Source organism: Onychostruthus taczanowskii, unplaced genomic scaffold (assembly GCF_017590055.1).
Source record: "Onychostruthus taczanowskii isolate IOZ18803 unplaced genomic scaffold, ASM1759005v1 scaffold37, whole genome shotgun sequence".
Classification (NCBI taxonomy): Eukaryota; Metazoa; Chordata; class Aves; order Passeriformes; family Passeridae; genus Onychostruthus; species Onychostruthus taczanowskii.
Window position 1 is genome coordinate 3735452 of NW_024501126.1, and position 8571 is coordinate 3744022.

Genomic DNA, 8571 nt, shown 5'->3' on the forward strand with positions numbered 1-8571 from the left:
CCTGCCGTGGCACAGTCACCTAGATCGGGTTAAAGACGAATGTGCCCAGGTGGGTTTTGACTGTCACCAGACACAGAGACTCCATGACCTCCTCTGGGCAGCCGTTTCCACCCTCAATGCAAAGAAGTTCTTCTTTATGTTGAGGTGGAACTTCAACATCAAGTGTTGAAGTCACCTGTGTTTTAGCTTATGGCCATTGCTCCTCATACTGACTCTGGGCACCACAGAAAAGTCTGGCACCATAGCCTGGACACCCGCCTTTGAGGCATTTCTGTGCATTGATGAGATCAAACGCTGGTGCCCAGCCCATCCCGCCCTGGAGGATCCTGTCTCCAGGCGTTCAGAGGTGGCTGGGCTCTGTGCTGCCTCAGGGACGGGCTCACCAGGGCTGGCCCCGGGAGCTGCTGCCCTGCGAGGGGCTGCGGATCGCCTCTGACAAACGGGAGCTGGCGACCAGAGAACCCCATTTTGCTGATTTCTAGTCTCCGATTCTGACAAGCCTAAATCCTGGAGTACGTCGCATGAGCCAGCTGACACACAGCCCGGGCTGTGCCGGCCCCGGAGCCGGGGCAGGCCGGGCTGGCGAGGCCGCGGGCACGGCGGGCTCCCGTCCGCTGCCCCGCGCCGGCAGAGGGCGCGCAGCCCGGGCCTGCCCCACACGGGAGCGCGGGGCTCTCCCGTGCTTGGTGTTCCCTTGCTTTGTGAGGGCAGCCTTGGCTTCGTCTCCTGTGAAACCGCTGTAAAATAGCTCCAAGCCCGGCCAGGGTGCCTCCGGCGGGGCTGCTGCTACAAATGGCAGCGTGGCGCACGGCTGGCAGCGGCGCCCGCCCCGTCCCCGCCAAGAGCAGCATGTCCCGGTTCGGGGACAGGAGATTTTCGCCGTTCCGGTGGTGCCCCTGAGGAGCCCCGGGAGCCGCCAGGCAGCCGCTGCCCCGGCAGCTCTGGCCATGGGATTTCCCGAATTGTCCCACTCGCTTGCTCGTGTGACTCGCCAGACATCGCCGTGGCGTGGACATCCTCCTCCCGGCAGAGGCAGCATGTGCCGGGGCTGCTGGCTCGCTCCACCCCATGTCTCGTTGGATTTTTCACCCAAGGCTCTGTGAATAAGTGAGAACTCCGACGTCCCTCCTATCGCAATGGCTGAGAATTGCGGCTGGATGAGCCCAGAGGTTTCCTGGTTTCCCCGTGCTGAGAAAGAGCGGCTGATAAAGCTGGCACAGGGCCACGCCTGGTTAATGGTTAACGAAGTGGGTGAAGCCGCGATAGTTGCTGCAAAAGCCGTAGAAATTTCTTGAGATTAAAATTCCTTAGCCACTTTTGGTGACCTCTTCTTCACAGGGCGACTTTGAGCTACAGGGAACTAATTGTAGGCAACTAAAACCAATACCTGTTTCCAAGATACCTGGAAAAGGAGTGAAATCCCCAAAAAGGTAAGGATAAATTCGGTAATGTCCGAAAGTGAAGCTACCTCTGCACTTTCACCAAATAATCTGAACCAACAAACCCATGTAATTTGTTAGGTATTAAACTAGTCAGTGTTTAGAAGTGCAGCATAATATGCTAAATGTAAATATTTTAATTGACATGTGCTTAAGCCAGTTTTGGTGAAAGAGTCAGGAGTTCATGAAGTATTTTGAAATCAAAGCTTTGCAGTTCACAACATTTTTAAGAGAACCTCTTCTTAACTGCTGCTAAAAATTGAGTTGAGAGCACTGCTGCTTAAGGGAAGCAATGCAGAGGGATGGCAGTACTAAATGGTGGTGTACTGAGCAGTCTTGGAGCTGGATCCCAGCTGACAAGGTAATTTTATTAATATTTTCAAATTTGGTCAGAAGAAAAAATTCTTACTTTTTTGAAAATTTTGTGCTCCTAGTCCTTGAGCTTGGTTTTGTTATAAACCTGTCACATGAGGTGTATCCTCTTGTAGAGATCCTGTTTATGGCTCAGGGACTGATCTTCATGTGTTGACTCTCCAATTTTATGTGGGACTAATTGTGAAACAGCAAAAATTATCACAGCATTGCTGGGATTTGAAGAATAAGAAGATGCTGAAATTGGGAAAGGAAAGGTGAAATAAAGTGACAATCACTATTTACATTACAGAAATTTACTGATTATGCCAATGGTAAATAAAAGGGAAAAAGAAGATACTGTAATGAAAGGTCAATGAAAACAAGATTTGCAGTATACCTGTGACACATGCTGAAAAGTTTCCTTAGGTGAGTGATGCCTCAAGGAAGAGCAATCCTGGAATTTTGATGTTCAAAATGTGCATCCCCCTCCAGCAACACAAAGGGAGGAAACTGGAATTTCTTGCTAAAATTGCTAAAGGTTGTTTAAAGTTGTAAGAGAGTTTCTTTGGTCAATTGACACACACCAGTGGGAAATTCCTGTATTGCATTAGTATGTGTTTCTTACTCTGTTCTTTCCATTAGGCTGTGTCCAGTTCTGGGCCCCTCAGTTTAGGAAGGATGTTGAGGTGCTCAGATGTGTCAAGAGGAGGGCAACAAGGCAGGTGAAGGGCCTGGAACACAAGCCCTTCAAAGAATGGCTGAGGGAGCTGGGGGTGTTTATCCTGGAGAAAAGGAGACTCAGGGGAGACCTTATCAGTCCTTACAACTTCCTGAAAGGAGTTTGTAACCAGGTGAGGGTTGGTCTCTTCTCACAGGCAACCACTGACAGAACGAGGGGCAACAGTCTGAAGCTGTGCTGGGGGAAGTTTAGGTTAGATATCAGGAAAAAAATTCTTTACTGAAAGAGTGATTGGGCACTGGAATCATCTGCCTGGTGAGGTGGTGGGGTCACCATCCCTTGATGTGTTAAAAAAAGACTGGATGTGGCACTCAGTGCTATGGCTGAGTTGATGATGATGGTCATAGGTTGGACTTGATGATCTCAAAAGTCTTTTCCAATCCAGTTCATTCTGTGATTCTGTGAAGAACTCTTCATCTCATTCTTCTGAGTCACAAAAAAAGGTATATTTTTTCAATCACAGGTAATATATTGTGTAATCAGAAAAATACATGGCCAACAGTGTTTCATTATTGCTAAGTGAAAAAAAAATTCAACCTATACAACACACTCAATTTACTTCCAGCATATCCTCATCCAAATCCTGTTACTCACCTCTCTTTCCTCTGCATGTCCACAATCCTCCAGTGTTCCTCTGATGAGTGTCTCCCCATTAAGCCAGTTCATGCTGATTATATTTTTTTTCTCCTAGCAGTGATATTTTTCCTGTAGAAAATTGTGGAAATGAAACAACTGTTTTATTGTACATTTTTCACTCTCTTGATCCTGTGTGGATTGTATTGCTATCTACTCAAAACCAAATGAATAAACAGGAGAAGAAATACTATGGCAAACAGTCATTTCTTCGAAAATACATTGGGGTTTTAATTTTAGGCTCTTTGTCAGAGAGCTGGCAAGAGCATTGTATGCTTAAAAGTTGCTCTTAGAGTTTACTATTAAATAATACTGTGTCATTCCCCTTTTCCCCTCCACTCTCCTCTTGTTTCAAAAGAGGTTTTAAAAATCGGGGCAAGTTTGCTAAGCTTTGTGAAGGTGTAAATAGAAATTAGTTTTATCTTTGCTGGTTGTATGTTTTCAGAGGAATTGGCTGGTTTACATGGAGTCAAATGTAGTTTAATGTTATTATTCTTATGTTACATCAGACATACTACTTTATTTCTGAATTTGTTTTTTACAGCATCGGAGGCAGACACAGAGATTTTTTCCCTAAAAGGTTGATGACTGATGCAAGGATTAATGGCAGCACATGATTTTTTTTTTCTTCTTTTCTCTCTCAGTGAAGTGCTGTGCTGTGAGTTTCAGTGCAGGAACGGGGGATGACTTGAAGGCAAAGATGTGACTCCAGTACTGTGTCACCTATCAAAACAGCCTCTGTAGAGGATGTATCTCCCCATCTGTTAGGTACAGCCTATCTTTGCAAGGCTGGATATGAAGCAGAGAGGTTAGGAATGTTTTGTTTTGAACAAAGATAAAGTGGAAAGGTTTCAGTCACTGAAAGGAGCATAAGGAGGGAGGACATGGGATTCATCTGATCTTAACACTGGAGGCAATTGAAGCCATAGTAACAGCAAGTGTGCATTCCAGTAGAAGCTGGAATATGTATAACCCTAAGTCAGGGTTATTATTAGCATTTCAGAGTTTCAAGCCAGTCGTGCCAAACTTGGGTTTGTGACATTCCTTATGCTTCAGATTTTTAATTTTCTTTTCTTTCTTTTTTTTTTTTTTATATACCAAGTACCATCTACTGTCTGATTGCTAGGGCAACGTCAAGCACTGGTGTCAGCAGTACTGGCATATAATTTGGAGTTCACTTTACAAAAAGGAAGGGAATAATTGCTTCCTGCTCAGTAGACAGGATATAAGTAGCAGACTAAAATTGGTGCAAAAAGAGGTCCTAGAAAAAAAATGCACTGGAGTGTATTGTTTAGGAAAGCTATGAATTCAGCACCAGAGTAATGCTGCTGCTAAGTCACTTATGACACCTCCCTGTGTTTTGGCCTCACTTGCACTCAGTTATGCTATTGACAAACTATTTCATTTGAATGAATAAACCTCACAGTTTTTAGATTTTCTTTTTTCTGACACATGACAATGCAGGTACAGTTAACGTGACATAACAAGAGGGAAGCATTATTGCTGTGACTAGTCATGCAAAAAAGCGAGATGGGAAATTACAGATATACTACATATGGTGCCTTCTGCTTTTAAAAACAATCTGAGCTCTGAGAAGTAGAAAGGATCCAGCTAATCGTAGAACCAGCTCTATGAATTTCAAGGCAAATATGCATTTCCAGACACATGGGACAAGCTGAAGACTGCTGAAATGCCAGCATGCTGGGAGAATGGCTGGCAGACACCTTTTCATCTCGGACAATACCGTAAAGGAAATGGCCTTTCAGCGTGGCAGATATTGTCCCTTTCTGTGCTGCTTCTTTAGAGGGAGGGAGAGAGAATGAATGCAAAGGATTTCAGAGGAGGTGTCATTTCTTTAGCGGCATCCTGTGGGTGCATTATCTTGCAGAGACCTTTTTCTTTGTCTCTTAGTCTGATTAGCACATGTCTTTGTGCAGTTTTAAAATGCTTGGACAGTTTTCCCTTAAGAAATACATGTGTCTTCCAGCAGTTTTAAATTGCTCTTGATATGTTTGATATCCTTATAGATCTGCAAACCCATCAGGATCTTGCTGAGTTCTTGACTGTAATTCTTCCTGTGGTAATTATATTTTCTACAGTTTTAACTACACATGATGTGAAAAAGTGTTTCCTTCTGTCTATTTTTAATGTGCTGTCTTTAATTTCCCAGAATTGTCCCTCTTGGGCTTTTAGAATTTGAAAAACAGAAAGAAGTTCTTTGTCTTCTCCCTGTACTCTTTCGCTCTCTTATGCTTTCCTTGGTTTGTCTCATGTTGTTCTGTTTTCAAAGCTAACCAGGCCCACTCATTTGAATCTTCCCCAGAGGACAACATAAGTGTCTTTGAAGAGAAATCTTCTCTTATACTCCAGGAGGGCACTGAAATATTTTTGAAAGTGAAAATCTGAGAGAATATTGAATGATAGAGAAATGTTCCAGCAATTGATCAAAAGTCACTAGAATATTTATCCTCTAATTCTCCAACTTGTTCTTAGTGGATCCAAACTTCTTGCTATTCTTGATCATGCTACTTATTAAACAGAGGTTTTCATCCAACAGTGCCACCAACATTGGTTAGACTAAGTTTGACCCTTAAGACTTCTTAACGCTCCCTGTATCCTGCGTTGCTTCAGATTATTTGTACTGAGCTTCCTGCAACTCTGTACTGACTATTCAAGATGTGACATTCCTAGCTCTTCTCCCCAGTTCCTATGGCTGCATCTTTAATAGGAAAAAAGGAGAGGGGGGAGGGGGATAATGGGATGATGGAATGATACTCTTTCACTGCAAGTTTTTTGTACCTCACAAATATAAAAGCCCCCATATATTGTGGGTTTCATATATTTTAGGTAGCTGAAGTAGAGGACTCTGTGACCTCCAGCTGTGGTTACGATGGGACACAGAAAGAATGGACCAGAAAGAGTACTCACTATAGTGATGGGTAGTGAGAGGTCTGAGGTGGGAGATGATGGGTAAGCCTGTATTCTGATAAAAGACAAATATCTAAGAGAATTTGTGGGAGAGAAAGAGGAATATTGTATGTATCTCTCAGAAGACAGTCTGAGGGAGCTGGGCCTGTTTAATCTTCAGAGGAGACAAGTGAGAGGGGACCTCATTAATGGCTATAAATATCTGAAAGGAGGGTATCAAGAGGATGGATCCAGGTCTTTCTCTGTGGTGCCCAGCCACAGAACAAGAGGTAACAGGCAGAAAGTGATGCACAGGAAGTTCCACCTAAATATGAAGAAGAACTTTGTTGTGCAGGTGGCTGAGCACTGGAACAGGTTGCTTGGAAAAGTTGTGGAGTCTCCCTCACTGGAGATATTCACAAACCATCTGGACGCAATCCTGCGCCGTTTGCTCTGCTGTGACCCTGCTTGAGCTGGGAGGTTGGACCAGATGACCACTGTGGTCCCTTCAACCTGACCCATTCTGAGATTCTGTGGTCTGTTGCCCAGGATTATTGACACATACTGAAGATGTTCCATAAGATGATCATATTTTCTGCCCAAGTGTAAAAGACCGGCTAATTTTATGGATTTTGTGTTGCAAGTGGAAACACTCGGGGAACAAAATAATTGATTTTTGAAAAGAAAGAAATTATGGCTAGAGAGTTTCTTTTTGAAATATTTCTAATGAAAGGTAGAAACTAGGAAGGTGTTAGACGTCTTCATATTAAATAGTAAAAGTTTAATTATTAAAAGCAACTTAGTGATGGTCTTAATCTAGGAGGAAAATTCCTTCATATCAATACGTTTCCAAAATAATGTGTAATAAAATTTAATATCACAATGTAGAATCAGAGGAAATACTTGATTGTGAGAACTTGAAAACCTCTGCATGACTACTTAACACTATTATTATTAAGAACCAATGATCAACTGGCGTATGAAGTCAATCTTTGTAACAAATGCAGATACAGAACTACAGTTTCTCAGAAACAGAAGTCCTGAGACCAAATGCATTTTTTGGTATTCATTCACCGTCATTAACCAATTCAACTGATTCATTCAAACTAACCTATTGAGCAACAGAAAGCATTTGTGAAGCTTTGTAAACAATAACAGCATAAACCTTGAGGAATGTCCACGCTCAAACAAAAAGCATTTTGCACCCCAGCTGGAGTACCACTAGAGGCATCCCCAGGCAGTCACCAGCCAGCAGCAGGGCCCTGGCCTGAGCCAGCAGGAAAAGCCAGCAACCTCTGACTGGATGCACACCTTACACATACTGCTGTGATTTTCCTTTTTAAATTTTTTTTTTTTTTTTTTAGCATTTTAATCTTCTTTCTTATGGCATATTTTTTCTGTTTCTTCACTGTTCTTTTCTTTCCAAGGAAATTTATATTTAACGTTGGCATCTTTCCCTAGAATACTCCTTTTTATCATCAACTATAATTTATTTAATAATTTAGATGTACATTCCTTGTTTCTCGAGGCTAATGACATACAGCCTGTACTCAGATAGGTATAGAGGCACATGCTTATATATGTTAAGCTTCTCTTACAAGATCTTTTCAGACTCTCAAAAGTCCTTCATTTGCTGGTTGCTAACATGACAGGTGCCTCACACACTCTCTCTCCTGTTTTCTGTTGCCTTGCACATGCCAGGATTTTTTTCTTGGCACTGCTTATGGAGGCAAAGACTTGTCTCCTTGTTTGCCTGCCATGCCAGCTCTTAAATGGGCCCATGTTGTACCATTCTCCTTGGGTACCTGGGCACCAGGTACAAAGGTGTTGATTCCTGATCAAGTATTGCAGGACCACATCTTGAGGCCTGCCACATCTGCCAGGATAGGGACCTGTTGTTGTGCTAGGCTGCTGAAAATGGCATTTCTTATAATGAAAAGTTAAAATTCAAAAGGTAAAACCCAGAGCCTTGCAAATGTGTTTTGTGCTAATGAAGAATAAGGCACAAAAAATAGAATGCATTATTATGATTGTATGGAAGTGTGAGGATTCTCTGTAGCTGCATCAGCAGCTCAGCTAGTTATAAGGCTGATCTCAAGAATATCTGCCCACGGCACACAACTGTTGTGTGAATTCATGCCCTGGGTTGTTCTTACGCCTACCTCTGCCTCCTCCTTTTCAAGGTTATTGATACACATTTCTATTGTACATCCTAATGAGTATGTTCCTGCCTTTGGGTGATTTCCATTCCAGCTCTAGCCAAAAATCTGAGATGCAAACATATTTTTTGTCTAATTTTCCTTTTTCTAAAAAAAAAAATATATATATTTTTTTACCATTGCAGTAATTTGTTACCATGTTGACTGCTGTTCTGTTCAGCCCAGTAATTACTTAATTGCATACTAGTCCTTAAATGACTTTAAGATTGAGTGGTGAACTACTCATTTGCTACTACTGTGGCTTTCTCACATGTTTCCTTTCAAGGTTAAAAAGCAAATA